At 41.4% G+C, this 15,995-nt stretch overlaps 1 pseudogene; it reads left to right on the top strand.

The window, feature by feature from the left end:
- The first annotated feature begins 2,909 nt into the window (after positions 1-2,909).
- LOC129147491 (cyclin-dependent kinase 2-associated protein 1-like) lies at positions 2,910-3,398 on the top strand (annotated as a pseudogene).
- Positions 3,399-15,995: the final 12,597 nt, after the last annotated feature.

Genomic DNA, 15,995 nt, shown 5'->3' with positions numbered 1-15,995 from the left:
GGGCTTGACAATTGAATCATTAGGACCAGACACCAAGATTTCCTTTCTTTGAATAGTGGAGGGAATACTTATCTTGTCTTTAAGTTGCCCGGAAATTAAAATGAGATAATGACTTAGAAAAGTATAAAAGCACCACATAAAGACAACTGTCTTTTTAATGAAGTGGCAAAATGAAAAACACTTTTTATTCTCCCCTTCCTTCCTTTACAGCTTTTATTTAAACTTTGAAATTTATAAAAATTTCACTCCAATTTTCATTTCTTTACATTCAACATTATTTTGTATTGGTTTCAGGTTTTATATTAGTTACAGAATAGTGTTTAGACAATCATATACTTTACAAAGTGTTCCCCGATATTTCTAGTACCCACCTGGCATCATACCATCATTACAACACTACTTACTATATAACCTATTTAAGTGACAATGGGTTTACAGGTTCCTTTCAGTGTTTCTTTTGTGTTTTTTGTCCTTCCTTTTCTTTCTCACTTCTTCCCTCATTTTCTTTATATAGTATCTCAATTGGCCATCAAAGCTCAGTGAAGGCACTGGGACACGCTTCATCCATTTTACAGACCAGGAAACTGAGGCCAACTCCAGTTGGCTGTGGAACTTGACTCAGGAAGCCCTCAGAGCACACAGGAAGCCCTCAGAGCCATGCTCTTTGCACTTCCTAAGGGGCAGCGGCCCAGCAAACAGAACAAACCTTCAGTCAGGCTTCCGAGCCTCTTTCTCAAGCACCTCTTCATTGTGGATGCTCCACATTCTTTCCTCTCCCCCCATTCTTTACTGCCCCCCCTTCTCTGAAGCAGGTGGAAGGCTTCCCACTCACTGCCTAGGCATGCTCTGCTATGGGGCAGGGTGTAGCGAGCTTGCTTTTGGGTGAAGGCAGGAGCAATAGTCACTGCCTCTGAAGTGTGAAGGCCGCCTGAGCGAGGCCCATTAGCACTGGGAGCTTCCCTGAATCACGTCAGTCAGTCTAGTACCCTGCAGTGCAGCACCCCTTCACTGAGGTGGCTCCACCCCTCAACCCCCGCCTCAGGGGTGAGGGTCCTTGCCCCTCTGCCAGGAGTTCTTCCATGCCCCTTGATCCCTGGCTGGGCCCACCCACATCTTGGGGGCACTGCAGAACCTCTGTCTCTCTGCAGATGAGGCAGATCCCTGCCCTAGGTCTCCGCAAAGCTATGAATCTGTGGCCAGAGGCCTGGTCTTGGTCTCAGCAACCACATGCCTGCAATGTTCCCAGGGACCCCGGGAGCGCCTGGCTCGGCCTGGACACACCCCCCCGGGGTGGCGATCGCCGCCCGGGACCCCCGGAACTAAGAGGATTGGGCGCCGCCATCTCGGTCTTCTCAACGGCCGGATAGGCCACCCAGAGTCCCGCCCCCAGCCTCTCGCAGGCCCAATCATGGGCATAGCGGAGGTGCGGTCAATTTGCATGTTTCTCTATTATAAGGTAGGATAGTGTTGTTTAGTAGTATAAATAAATTACTTGAAAACACATATTATAAAATTTTCCAACAATATAAACTATTGAAATATCTAAAATATAAAAAAAAAAATTAAACTTGACAATCCACTGTCTGATAATGTGGAACAACAGAATCATGGAACTATTGCTGTTGGGAATCCAACATGATATAGCCACTTTGAAAACCATTTTGGTGGTGTATTACAAAGCTAAGATATAGTCTCACCCTACCATCCATTAATTGTGCTTCTAGGTTTTACCAAACTGATTTGAAAATTTATGCTGCCCCCCCAAAAAAAAAACACACAACAACACCTACACATGAATGTTTACAGCAAATGTATTCACAGTTGTCCCAAACTGGAAGAATCAAGGTATCTTTCAATAGGTGAATGGATAAACAAAATGCGGTACACTCACACAGTGGAATACTATTAAGTAATGAAAGAAAAAGAGATACCAAGCCCCACAAAAATATGGATAATGTGAATATTTTTTAGCTTAGTGAGACTACTCTGTATGATACTGCAGTGTTAGATACACAATACTCAACACGTGTCAAAATTCATAGAAACTTACAGCAGAAAGAGTGTAACTTAAATATATGCATTTCAAGAAATTTTAGTTAAAATGCAGACCCTGAGAAAGAAATGTAACTGGTTTACAAATGTATAAAATAACTGAATGGGTTGGTAAATAAAATGGAGCATATACGATTAAAGACAAATATAACTGCATACTGTAGTTGTTAAATTTGTTTCCAATGGAGTAGAGGTTAACAACTTAAAAACCCCTATATCTATATCTATATCTATATCTATATCTATATCTATATCTATATCTATATCTATATCTATATCTATCTATATCTATATAAAGAGAGGAAATATGCAAATTAGGCCAGGACGCCATCCTGCCTCATGACCAGCCAGGAGGAGGCTGTGCACACAGCACTGGGAGCGGGAGGAACTGGGCACCGGCGTCTTCAGTCGTCCTGCGGGGTCAATCTCACGGGGACAGGCCGGGCACCAAGGGACTAGCGCTGCCGGCACTTGAATGTGAGCGGACAGAAGCAAAAAAGACCTTCACGGCCTGTCCAGGGCGGGTTTGCGTTTAAAAACAAGTGGGGTTGTCCGAGCTGCGCGGCACTGACAGCCATGGCAGCCCCACGCCGGCAGCAGGGCTGCGGCTGGGAGTGTGGGGAGTGAGGGCCCTGCAAACCCGAGGCTCCGGCTGCGAAAGGTCAGCCAATGTCAGCTCCGAGGCAGGCGCCATCCGGGAAGCCGGCGGGACCTGCACCAAACAAGAGAAGGCTGAAGGGGAACGATACCCCGAGAGCAGACTGAAGAGCAGCTGGCAGCCTTGAAGATCAACATGAAGAAGATCACTCATCACAAAAAGGAGATGGAGCAGCAGAACATCCAGAATCGGAAAGATCATGATACTGCGGCGGTGCCAGGGTGAGGAGCAGCCCTATGTGCCAGTGCTGCCCAGCCGTCACCAACACAGAGTGCGGGAGCTCAGCGGGCGTGCAGACGGCCGGCCTTGCTGCCACCCGGGAGCGGGGAGGGCCAGGGTGTCTTACAAACCGAACTTGACCACGCACAGGCCCGTCGCCTCCCTCAATGCCGCCGCCGGGAGTGTCCACCCGCCTTCCGCCAGCAGGGCGACATCCTCCCAACACCGCCAGCTGCTGAGTGACTATGGACCACCGTCTCTAGGCTACACGCAGGGAACAGGGAAAAGCCAGGTGCCCCAGAGCAAATATGCTGAGCTGCTGGCATTCATCCCAGGGCTGGGGAAGGAGATCTGACCCATGGCCGAGGGCAGCAAGAGCGCGATGGAGAGACTGAAAGGAGGCATCACCCACGCGAGAGGGCTGGTTCGGGAGTGCTTGTCAGAGGCGGAGCAGAACTCCAGGTCCTAGGCTCTGAGTCAGCGCGAAAGGCTTTCCATCTTCTTCCAAGAAGTGACAGCTCAGGACCCTCCCCCGCTCCACCCGCCTCCCTCTTGTCCCCTTCAGATGAAACTTGGTTTCAAAATGGTAACAGCTTGGTTTCTCCTCCCCGTGCCTCTCCCATGGCTCATCAGGCTCGGAACCTCCCATCGCTGAGATGGAGAAGAGATTTTTGCAGATATTAGGTTTACATATTAGTTAGGGCGTTTTGTGTGTTTTTTTTAAAGCATTGATTTACATGATGCACGTCAGTTACCTATCACAGCAAACTGTAGTTGGCCTCCCTGATACCGATGTTTCTCTTCTGGATACATTTCCCTTACTCACATGCTCTTTGCTTCCCTTCTGAGCTGATCCAACTCTGAGGGCTTGTTTCAGCAAGTCCTGAGGCAGCGCTTTAGTCTTGAGTCGCCACACAGTATAAATTCTGCTCAATGTAACTTTTTTTTTTCTTAAGCATTTGCATGACTATTAGTACTTTGAAGTCAATCTTTAAAATGCACTAGTTATAAATACAAAAGAAAGAGCACCTTATCGAACTTCGCCTGACAAGGACCCCTGAAATTTCCCCGTAGGATGTACATAGATTTCAGTCCCACCTTTCCCATCAGTGGATCCGAACATCTGGAAAAAAGTGACTAATACTGTTTGCATCTCTGTATGTATTTATTACTTGATGTAATAAAGCTTATTTTCATTAACAACAACAACAAAAAGAAACTGAAAGTTCATGCTGATGGTTAAGTGCACACAGTTCCCCATAGAATGGCTACGTACTGTCCACTTCTATGAAGACATAGTTCTGGTAACTAACATCTATCTGTGCTGCCAACAGATTATAATAAATTGTGATCAGTGGAAAAAAAACAAAACAAGTGGGGTGACATTGGAATTACCCAAGCGTGCCCCCAACCTTTTCACCTGCCCAGACGCCTAGGGTCCTTTACAGCTGGGCTGAGCCCGGTGCCACCAGCAGGCCTGACCGCCTCTCTGGTTTGGCCCAAACATCTGAAGTTTGCATTAGTTGCCGACTTAAGAAATTGGAGCATTCACGTAAAATCAGGATTCCCCACTTCTCTTCCCAAAGTGGCCAATTGGGCTACCAACCAAGGGTGGTCGGTGTCACTTCAACCCTAAGAGGAACCCCCAGCTTGGGGGTGTGTTGAGGAGGAGGCTATCTGTGCAAACAGCTCAGTTGTGTAAACTCCCGCTGACTGTGGCACTGCCCAACAGTGTGGCCGCTCAACTGTGAGGCAGCGCAGTCATGGAACAGTGTGGCTGTTAAATGAGGCCCCTCCCCAGCTTTCTGGGGACTCCACCTGCTCCAACCCAGTGCACCCCACTCTGCCCCAGTGAGAAAGCTTCAGTGTTTCAGCTCTAGCAGACAGAACACGTCCCAGCAGAAAGGGAAAGTGTAGCCCTGGCTGGTGTTGCTCAGTGGATAGAGCCTCTGCCTGAGGACTGAAGGGCCTGGAGTTCAATTCCCAGTCAGGGCACATGCTTGGGTTGTGGGCTTGATCCCCAGTGTGGGGCAAGCAGGTGGCAGCCAATCAATGATTCTCTCTCATCATTGATGTTTCTATCTCTCTCCCTCTCTGAAATCAATCTATACTAATAAAAGAGTAATATGCTAATTAGACCAAACAACTTCCGGACAACTTTCAGACATCCTTTCGGACAAAGCCATGGTGGTGGGGCCAAGGTAGAGGCAGTTAGGGGGATCAGGCCAGCAGGCAGGTGAGTGGTTAGGAGCCAGTGATCCCTGGGGCCTAAAAGTATCAGGCCTAAACCAGCAGTTGAACATCCTCCAAGGGGTCCCTGATTGGAGACGGTGCAGGCTGGGCTGAGGGAACTGCCCCGCCCCCACACACGAATTTTGTACACCAGGCTACTAGTTTATAATAAAATTAAAGAATTAGTTAAGTCAATGGCAAATAGAGGGAGCTAGGTTTCTCTCTGTTAGAGAAAGGGTTAACAGATAAGCAAGGGAAGGAAACTAGAATGATTTATTTGTATTAGAATTGAAATATCCATTTGAAATCGTGTTTAATATAGATACAGAGGGAGATTATTTAAATATAGATAATATAAATCTGTATATAAATGGTTAGCAAGCACACATATATTTCCTTTTTCTTAGCTGAGAGACTATAGAAACAATGGCAGCCCTGTAGCAGTGAGCACACTTAGTGCCCAGGTCTTGGTTTATAATACTGTATTCCTATAAGAAGCACAAATTCTCCTTAGAGAATTGGCTGATTCTAGGACTCAGGCTTGGAACATATAAGATAATCCTGGAGTATCTTGTGGTGTCATAATGTGAAGAAATACTAAAAAACAAAGCAACAAATGAATCATAATGATGACTATTTCAAAGTGAAACAGGAGCTGACTCAGAAAGTTCCCAAGGCCAAGGATGAAAATATTTGAGTAACAAAATAAAGTTGTATTCTATTATAACCTAAAGTATAAAATAAATATTCATGATTTTATAATAGTACAAATATATGACTGAATTAATAAATAAATGCTGTATACTAGACAAGTCTTCCGTGCAGAAAATTTCCAAGTAACATACGTATATACTACCCCTTCCCCTCACAGAGAGCTGCAACATAATTCTCCACCCCTTAAATATGGGCTATCCATAGTGACTTATCTCTAAAGTGTACAGAAGGGAAGGAGGGAAGAAAGAGTACCTTTAGAGTGAAGAAACCAAACAAATGCTCTATAAGCCTATGGTCAAGATCAATATAAACAGTGATGTCATGCCCTTGATATGATGTGATAAAAGTGTCACTTTACCTCCAGGGTCTTCCTCCCTAAAACTTCTAGCCTCAGTCTAATCATGAAAAAATAAAATAAAAAACCAGACAATTCTAAATTGAGGGGTATTCTACAAAAACAATGAACCAGTACTCCTTAAATGTGTTAAGGTTATCAAAAATACATGATGATTAAATGTAATATGCTATCTTGAAATGTATCCTAGAAAAGAAAAGGACTTTAGGTGAATTTAAATAAATTTGAATAAAATATAATGTTTATTCAACAATAGTGTATTAATTTCAGTTCACTCCATTTAATAAAAGTGTCATACTAATGTAAGATGTTGGAAATAGGACACAAACTTGGTATGGGGTATATGATAATGCTTTATACTATCTTTACAACTTCTATAAATATAAATGTATCCCAAAGTTTAAAAGTTTATTAAATTAAAAACTGTTATGAGGTACTTTGACTCAATCCTAGAAAACAATTATTTCTTAAATTGGTCTGGTTTGCTTAAAAATTTTTATTAATGCCAGATTTAGGTACAATAACTTACACAAACATAGGAATATTTTTTTTGCTTTATGGCCTGTTCTAATTTTGTTTTTATTCCAAATTGAGAATCAAAATGATGCTTTTTTTTGGTGAAATAATCATTACTTTAATTGTTCTTCTTGATCAAATATGTGCAAAGTGTTAGTTTTCCTATTTTTTATTTCTATCTTTTTTTAATTTAATTCATGAAGTTGGAGATTAAGAATGAGATGTGTTGGGATATTATTCAGTATTTAATAGAACCTGTATTAGCTACCCAGATTATCATGTAATTTACTCCTTTCCTGAAATACTGCTTTTGAAGACGAGCACAATCAGGTATTCAGCCTTAGAAAAATGATGTGCTGTGCAGAGCATGGAAGACACACTAGTTCCTGGTCCTGAACAGAGATAGAACACTAAGTGCAGGTAATGACTTCATTTATTTTAGTGCATGTTTTAAATCATAATAGTTATGGAAAATAATTTTATAAATTACTAGATTAATTTTTAGTAAAAATAAAATTGAGATATTTGGAGGAGGAAGTATTTTGAAGAATTTCCATTTACTAGGTATTTTAGAACAATTTGTAAAACATCTAAGGAAACATGTGCAAGCAAACTCAAAGGAAAAATGATAGAAGCAATCATTTAAACAAAGATCTCATTCACAGTTTTATTTTTTTCATAGGCTTAATATGGATTTTTTCCTCTGATCTCTTTTACTGGCAATCATTTTATCTGAAACTTTCTCAATGCTTTAGTAGATGCAGTTTGGGAAGATAAAAATAAATGGATGATGTCACTCTTTCAGATGAGCATGTTTGTAACTCTGGGCCAGTCCTTACAACAGTGGACACTGGGCTATCACCTGGCAGGTTTTATAGTGAACAAGTAGCACTATCATCAGAATTTCTATCCTTATTCATAGTTTTGTGTGATGCATGATAGGAAATTCCCACTAATCAAACTAATTAGCATCATTGTTTCCTTCTAAAAAAAGTATTATCACTTCATTTATGACTTATTATCAATGATTTTTTTTCCCCCTTAAATGTTCTGCCCACAGAATGTCATTCAGTTTTGTTTTGTTTTTTCTCATGAGTTTGAAACCCAAAGGTTTGTAATACCCTCAATATGCTCCTCTAGACCCTGTAAACAGATTAAGTCCTGTGGAAAGTTTCTTTGCTCACATCATGACTAGGAATAATTGCTCTATGCAAAATATGTGAGTAAAATAAATAAGTACACACAGACATTTAAAATTGGACTTGAAACAATAATCACTGACTATATTAATTTCAACATACTTCATGTATATCATTTGTATTTATAACTCTTATACTTCATATGCTATACTTTATACTTTATGTATTGCAAGAGGCCCGGTGCACGGAATTCGTGCACCGGGGGGGTGGTGTCCCTCAGTCCAGCCTGCAGCCTCTCCAATCTTGGACCCCTTGAGGGATGTTTGACTCTCTCAAAACTGGGACCCCTTGAGGGCAGTCAGACATCCCTCTCACAATCCAGGATTGCTGGCTCCCAACTGCTCACCTGTCTGCCTTCCTGATTGCCCCTAACCGCTTCTTCCTGCCAGCCTGATCACCCCCTAACCACTCCCCTGCCACCCTGATTGATGTCTAGCTGCTCCCCTGCCAGCCTGTTTGCCCCCAACTTCCCTCCTCTGCCGGCCTAGTCACCCCTAACTGCCCTTTCCTGCAGGGTTGATCACCCCCAACTGCCCTCCCTTGTAGGCCTGGTTCCTCCCAACTGCCCTCCCCTGCTGACCATCTTGTGGTGGCCATCTTGTGTCCACATCAGGGCAGGATCTTTAACCACATGGGGGCAGCTATATTGTGTGTTGGAGTGATGGTCAATCTGCATATTACTCTTTTATTAGATAGGATAGAGGCCTGGTGCAGGAGTGGGGACCAGCTGGTTTGCCCTGAAGGGTGTCCTGGATCAGGGTGGGGTTCCCTTGGGGCATGTGGTGGCCTGGGTGAGAGGCCTGTGGTAGTTTGCAGGCCAGCCACACCCCCCAGCAACCCAAGTGGAGGCCCTGGTATCTGGAATTTATTTATCTTCTACAATTGACACTTTGTAGCCTGGAGTGGAGCCAAGCCTCCTGCTTGCTCCATGGCTGCTGCCATTTCTGTTGGAATTTATTTACCTTCTGTAATTGAAACTTTGTACCTTTGAGTGGAGGCCTGGGCCTGCCAGGGTGTGTGGAAAGCTTGGCTTCCTCCATTGCCAGGGAAACCCAAGCCTCCATCCTGCTCTCTTTGGCCGCAGCCATCTTGGTTGGGGTTAATTTGCATACTCGCTCTGATTGGCTGGTGTGGGTGGCTTGTGGGTGTAGTGGAGTGATAGTTAATTTGCATATTACTTTTTTATTAGATATGATAGTTCATATAATTATGGCTATTATATCTTCATTTTTCATCTTTTTTTCATCTTTCGAGGACATACTTCACCGATTTTAGAGAGGAATGGAGAGGGAGAGAGATAAACATCAATGCGAGAGTGAAATATCTATCAGTTGCCTCCTATATACACTTCAACTTGGGATCAAACCCACAGCCTGGGTGTGTGCCCTGACAGGGAATCAAACTCATGACCTTTCTGTGTATGGGACAACAATGCTCTAACCAATGATGCTCCAACCAGCTATTTTTCATCTTTATTGAGGTATAATTGACAAATAAAATTGTATAAACTTATGATGATTGGTATATGCATTTATTGTGAAGTGATTATTATAACACATCCATTTCCTCACATAGTTACCCATTTTTTTTGTCATTATTGTAATACTTTTTAGAATATTTAAGATCAACCGTCTTAGCAAATTCTAAGTATGCAATATAGTATTGTTAACTGTAATCACCATGATGTTTACAGTTGTAATTTATGTAATAACTTAAAGTTAGTTTATTTATCCTGTGATTTTCGTTTTTGAGCTTCTGGTACATGTCAACTGAGAATCTGACACAATCCCTTCCCTAAGGAACTCATAAGCTGATAGGAGATACAGATTTGTTTACAAGCTATTATAATGACAAATACATAGTATTATATCATAAAAGAGCTGTCCCAAACTCTAGGAGGCAAGTAAGGGGATAAAAATAAGAGATTGTGTTTCAATAATTTAGATAAAAATTTTAGCTATAAATATGTTATTTATGGTTATCTAAGTTTCTCTATTTAAAGGTTCTTTAGAAAGCGAAGAGATGTATCTCTTTCGTGGAGGTATTGATTGTTAAATTTAGTCTGGTTGCTTATTTTAACTGCTAAGCTTGTATCTCATAAACAATGTCAAATGATTTATAAACAGTTTTGAAAGTCTAATCTTTTAAGCACATACTTTTAGTTTTGAGGCATTTTTCTCATCTCTAAAGTTAAGAACCTAGAATTTATCATTTCAGTTTTCTTGTTACTTTGTGCCTGGCACAACTCAAAATTAATAACATTTATAAGAGTCTCAATGTTTTAATACTTAATGTTCAAATTGGCATAGATGAATATTGAAAAATTATGTCACTACCAATATTACATCTACTTATTTTTTTTGTGGCTCACATGTACACAAACACATTTCATTTCATCTATTTTGTTTTATCTCAAAGGTAACCTTTCGATTAAGTAATTACCGCCCTCTTCCCAGTGTCTTGTATGCTGACCAATCAGACCCGCATAGGAAAACCTATGTCTGTGTGCCATCTGCCAAGAAACGGGGTAGCATGTGCGGCAACTGAGTGCTGGCTTCTGGGTAAATGATTTGTGGTTGGATCTGCTTCTCCTCGGTGGACTCTCCCAGTGGTTTGAGTGCTCAGTTCAATTTGAGATTATAAAAGCCTGAAAGTGATCACAAGCTGAATTTCAATAAACTTAATTTATGAGGAGTGTGCAGGCTAATTTGTTGACAGCTTTAAATTGTAAGCACTTCTTTCAATTGTAAATATATCCCAACAGCTTTGTTTTTCTCATAAGAAATTCAGCACCTTGAAACAAAGGTTTGTTATAAACCAAGCTCTCCAACAAACATCTGCTCCCTGTCTCTAATGACCTGAGACAGGTGACAGAGAGCTCTGGCTGTTTAAGCTAGATCTTCAAGTTTTGGCAATGGAGAAAAAATAATTCTTTACATTCATAGGAATGAATGGACTAACATTATCCTTTAAAAGTTAAAAACATCAGACTGGTTTCAGATGATACTTAACTAGTCTGGAGTCTATTCTATGGCCCAATATAAGTCTAAAACTATAAATCTGAATAAAATATTTGATATTCCAATTTTTATGTTGTTTAAATATTTTTGTATTTAATGTTTTTGGAGATTCACTAAGCATTTATACTTTATATCACTTTACATTATAAAAATTAGACATGCACAGGAGTGGGAAAAAGTAGGTTTACAATTCTAATACAAATAAATAATATAGAAGTAAATAATTACATAAGAATAAACTCTGTTTTGGATACTCACAGCTGTAAATCTACTTTTGCCCACCCTTATATAGAGAATCTTTCCTATAGAGGACTCCATGATCTATAAATATTCACTTGTCAATATTTGTAGGAATGTAGACAGTTAATGAAAGATACTGTGCAAAAAAGAGTAAACTAAAAAAAACAACAACAAAAAACATGAAAATGTACACAAAATCACTACTGACCAGATACCTGCATTGAGATATCATTATACGTTCACTCACAGGATTAACAAAAACTAAATGTGTGAAATAGAAACTGTGAGAAAGGATGTAGAACACTATTGATGAGGATATAAATTATTAAACTATTTGAGATTTTCTTGTAAAGATGAAGGTACATCTGTACCTGTGACTTAACAACTCCACCCTAATCATATAACTTAGATCAACTCTGTTAAGTAGGAATATAATGCAAGCCCCATATGTAAATTTAAATTTTCTAGTATCCACATTAAAACACAGGTAATACATCCCTGGCCCATGTGGCTCAGGTGGGTGGGTGTCCACTGTTCCACCAAAACGTTGCAGGTTCCATTCCTGATTGCAGGCACCATCCCTGGTAGAGCAGCTGATCGATGTTTCTCTTTCTCCCTCTCCCTTCCTCTCTCTCTTTACAAATCAATAAAAGTATTTAAAAATAGTTTATACAATTTTTCATAATATATTATACTAGAGGCCTGCTGCATGAAATTCGTGCACAGAGGGGGGATTCCCTCAACTCAGACTGCACCCTTTCCAATTGGGCACCCCTTGCGGGATGTCTGACTGCCATTTTAGGCCTAATCCCAGGGATTGGGCCTAAACCGGCAGTCAGACATCCCTCTCACAATCCGGGACCACTGGCTCCTAACTGCTCACCTGCCTGCCTGCCTGATTGCCTCTAACTGCTTCTGCCTGCCAACCTGATCACCCCTAACTGCCCTCTCCTGCAGGCCTGATGTCGCCCCCAACTGCCCTCCTCTGCTGGCCAATTTGGTTTTGATTGTTCCGTTCCTATGTCAGCATCAAAAGCTTCACCTCCTAGGCAGACATCGACTCCCCACAGCACCTAGATTTGGTTCTCATTGGTCGTTTTCAATGCCAGTCAGTGTCAAAGCTCCACCTCCTAGAGAGCCATTGGCTCCCCATAGCACCCACCTTTGGCTCTGATTGGTCGGTTCCTATGCCAGTCAGCATCAGAAGCTCCAACTCCTAGGCAGACATTGGCTCCCCACAGCACCAACATTTGTTTCTCATTGGTCAGTTCCTATGCCAGTCAGTGTCAGAAGCTCCGCCGCCTAGGCAGCCATTGGTTCCCCACAGCAACCACCTTTGGTTCTGATTGGTTGGTTCCTATGCCAGTCAGCATCTCCAGGCCTATCTCTGGGCCTGATCCAAGAGGCAGGGCTTAACCCTTTGTACTCACTTGCTTTTTTCTCGATTCCTTTATTCTACTTGGGATTTAATTCTTTAAATACCCCAGATTTTACAAAAAAATAGAATAAAAAACTGGAGTTTCTTTTAATACAAACTTATTTATTTGGATTTTTTTATATTTCAAATTATTGATACATTCAATACAATTCGACATACAAGCTGCTACTGATACTAACCGTGTCAAGTCACACTTGACATCCTAGTGCAAAAGGTTAACAGCAGCCCGCTCGGAGGCAGGGAGAGAAAGAAAAGCCTGGCTGCTGGCGAAGAGCAGAAAGAAAGAGGGAGAGAAAGAGAGAGGTAAGTACACTGATCAGCAGCTTCCACTGAGGCTGCAGATCAGACCCTGACTCACTTTCTGGGTCTCAGCCACCTGGGCAGTCAGTGCTGGGTTGACAGGATGCAGCTGGGCAACCCAGCACTGACTTCCGGATGGTCTGCATTTGGTCGTAGCCTCAGCCCCTTCCCAAGCCCCAGGCTTTAGGCTTGGGAAGCGCGCCCACCCCGCCCCGACTCCCGCCCTGCCCCTCCAATCGCAGGCTCGGCCCCTTCCTCCTATGGGCAGCTGAGAGTGACCTGGGTGCTGAGGAGGTTCCCGGGACCCAGGTATGTATGCAAATTAACCTCCATCTTTGTTGGGTTAATTTGCATACTCACTCTGATGGGCTGTGGGCATAGCGAAGGTACAGTCAATTTACACGTTTCTCTATTATTAGGTAAGATGTAATTCAATATATCTAAAATATCATTTTGACATATATGTGATATACAAGTATTTAAGATAATTTTACATTCTTTTTTTTTTGTACTGTCTTCTAAATGGGAAGTCTCTTTTATATGTAGAGCACATCCAAATCAGAACAACAGCATTTCAAATGCTTAAGCTACTTGTAACCACTGTCTACCGTACTGAACATGCAGTCTTAGAAAACCCTTTCCTCTGTGCATCAGAAAACACGTGCAAGAATTTCATAGGGACATTGCTATTAATAGTTTATATTGGTCAAGGATGAGTAAGTAGAAAAGATCCCATGACAGTGATCTCAAAGAAGACATTTAAAAATAGAAAGCCACTTACATCAGTGTCGAAAGTGCTAAAAACTCTCCAAACAAACAAACAAATAAGCCAAACCAGAGATAAGCGACAGCAGTAAGCAGCTGCATCTCTCAGGATGGTAGAATAAAAATAAAATGCTGTTCTTTATGATGAGGTCCAAAATCCTTGGAGTCACTTATAAAACTTTTAATGGTCGTGCCCTATATGTTTCTCCATTTTCAACTCTAAAAACTCCCTATTCTCTCCATAAATGCCAACCACATCAACCACATATATCCCCAGGATAGGCTTTTATTTCACACCTTTTTGCCATTGCACAAACAGTGTAATACTCTGAAATACTCCTATTGATACCATAACTTAACCTAGTTATGAATAACTGGAAAGCAGCTAAGGGAACACCAAATATTATAGCCATGATATTTATACAGCTTGGCCAAGAAGCTGAAGTTTAACACTCCCAGGTCTATTCCCTGAAGATTCATGGTATAAGAGCCTGAACAGGGGAAGAATAGACACAGATCCAGTAAGGTCTGGATAAAATAGGGAAGGAAGTTGGCTGTCAGTCACACCTGGGAACAGACATTGGCCAGAGTAGGTGTGGCCACGGCAAGCATGGGAATATTTGAGATACTTAATCTCCTAAACAAAGGAGTTTACTTTCTTGCCTCTTGGCTCCTGGCCTGCAGGACTCTGATGCTCCTGTATCCGCTGACATGGCCTACAGCCATGTGGACCGCACACACTGTGGACTAATGGACTGCAACTAGCTTAATGCTACACTGGGCTCAATTACACCCTGGGATGGAACTGGCTATGCTTTTAAGCTCTACTGAATCCTGAGCTGCACATCTTCCAGGACTGAAGTAAGGGAGATGGGGCTTTGGAAACCCAATAATGTAATTCCATACAAATAAAAATCACTCATCCTCCCATGCAGGTCTCAGAAAATCATTTTCCTTAAGATATGGTAAAGAACCCCATTCCCGCCAGCAGCAGAGAAAGACCATCCACCCATTTCTCCAATGACACTACCAACATTCCTCCTGATCACCTTCTGCTTCTCTAACCTCAGGCAGATGTCAACTTCTTCACTAAGATTGTGCCAATCTTCTTCTCACCCTCCATGAGCTACGTTGAGTTAACCATATTTGTATATGATCATAGCACCCCCAGGCAAACTCTCATTAGACACTTGTCTTATATTTTTGTGATATTGGTTTTACTTTCTCCACTGTGTCATGGTATGCTTGAGAGCGGGTATTTCAGTAATTTCTGTAGCACCAGCTGCTGGCACGTTATAGGTGTGAAAGCAACACTTAGGAGTGAACTGGACAACTGAAATGTTAAAAACAACAACAGACCAGCCTGCATGGTTCAATGGTTGAGTGTCGACCTATGAACCAGGAGGTCATGGTTCAATTCTGGGTTGGGGCAAATGCCTGGATTGCGGACTTGATCCCCAGTGTGAGGCATGCAGGAGGCAGCCTATAAATGATTCTCTCTCATTATTGATGTTTCTGTTTCTCTCTGAAATCAATAAAAATATTAAACAACAACAACAACAATAACACAAACATGTTTATGATTTTCAAAAGACTTAGTTCACAGTATGCTTTCTATAACGATATTAGTTTCAATGATTTGGACTATCAAGAATGCCAGTTAGATCATGATTAGTGGAGACAGAACAAAGTGTAATGAAACTATAGGTAATCAATGCAATCTGCACATTAATTTAGAAAATATTACTTATTTTATATATTCATAGCTTAATAATTCATCATAGTTCATGTATTACACAAATTACAAATTTTTACACAACAGAGAAATAATAAAGTGAAATTTATAATGTCCTTGCCACTATGGAAACAGTCCAAAAGGAAAAAATATATTAATTGCCTTTTAATAAATAGTAAAGGCTGAATTTTTTTTGAAATTTTTTTCTGTTTGTTATATGTGATATAAATATAACTTCTGGGAACTATTAATATTTTTTCATTTTTAAAAAATATTTTTCTTTTTTTTTCATTTTTTATTGATTTCAGAGAGGAAGGGATAGGGAGCAAGAGATAGAAACATCAATGATGAGAAAGATTCATTGATTGGCTGCCTCTTGCAGGCTCCCTACTGGGAATCTAGCCTGCAACCCAGGCATGTGCCCTTGACTAGAATTGAATCCAGGACCCTTCATTCTGAAGGCTGATGCTCTATCCACTGAGCAAAACAGGCTAGGGTGGCTTCTATTGCTTTTTTAGAGAGAGAAAGGGAGAGGGAGAGAGAGAGAAACAT

This window comes from Eptesicus fuscus, chromosome 3, assembly GCF_027574615.1.
Source record: "Eptesicus fuscus isolate TK198812 chromosome 3, DD_ASM_mEF_20220401, whole genome shotgun sequence".
NCBI classification, from domain to species: Eukaryota; Metazoa; Chordata; class Mammalia; order Chiroptera; family Vespertilionidae; genus Eptesicus; species Eptesicus fuscus.
Note: the sequence above shows the minus strand (reverse complement) of the source record. Positions and strands in the feature narration are given on the sequence as shown.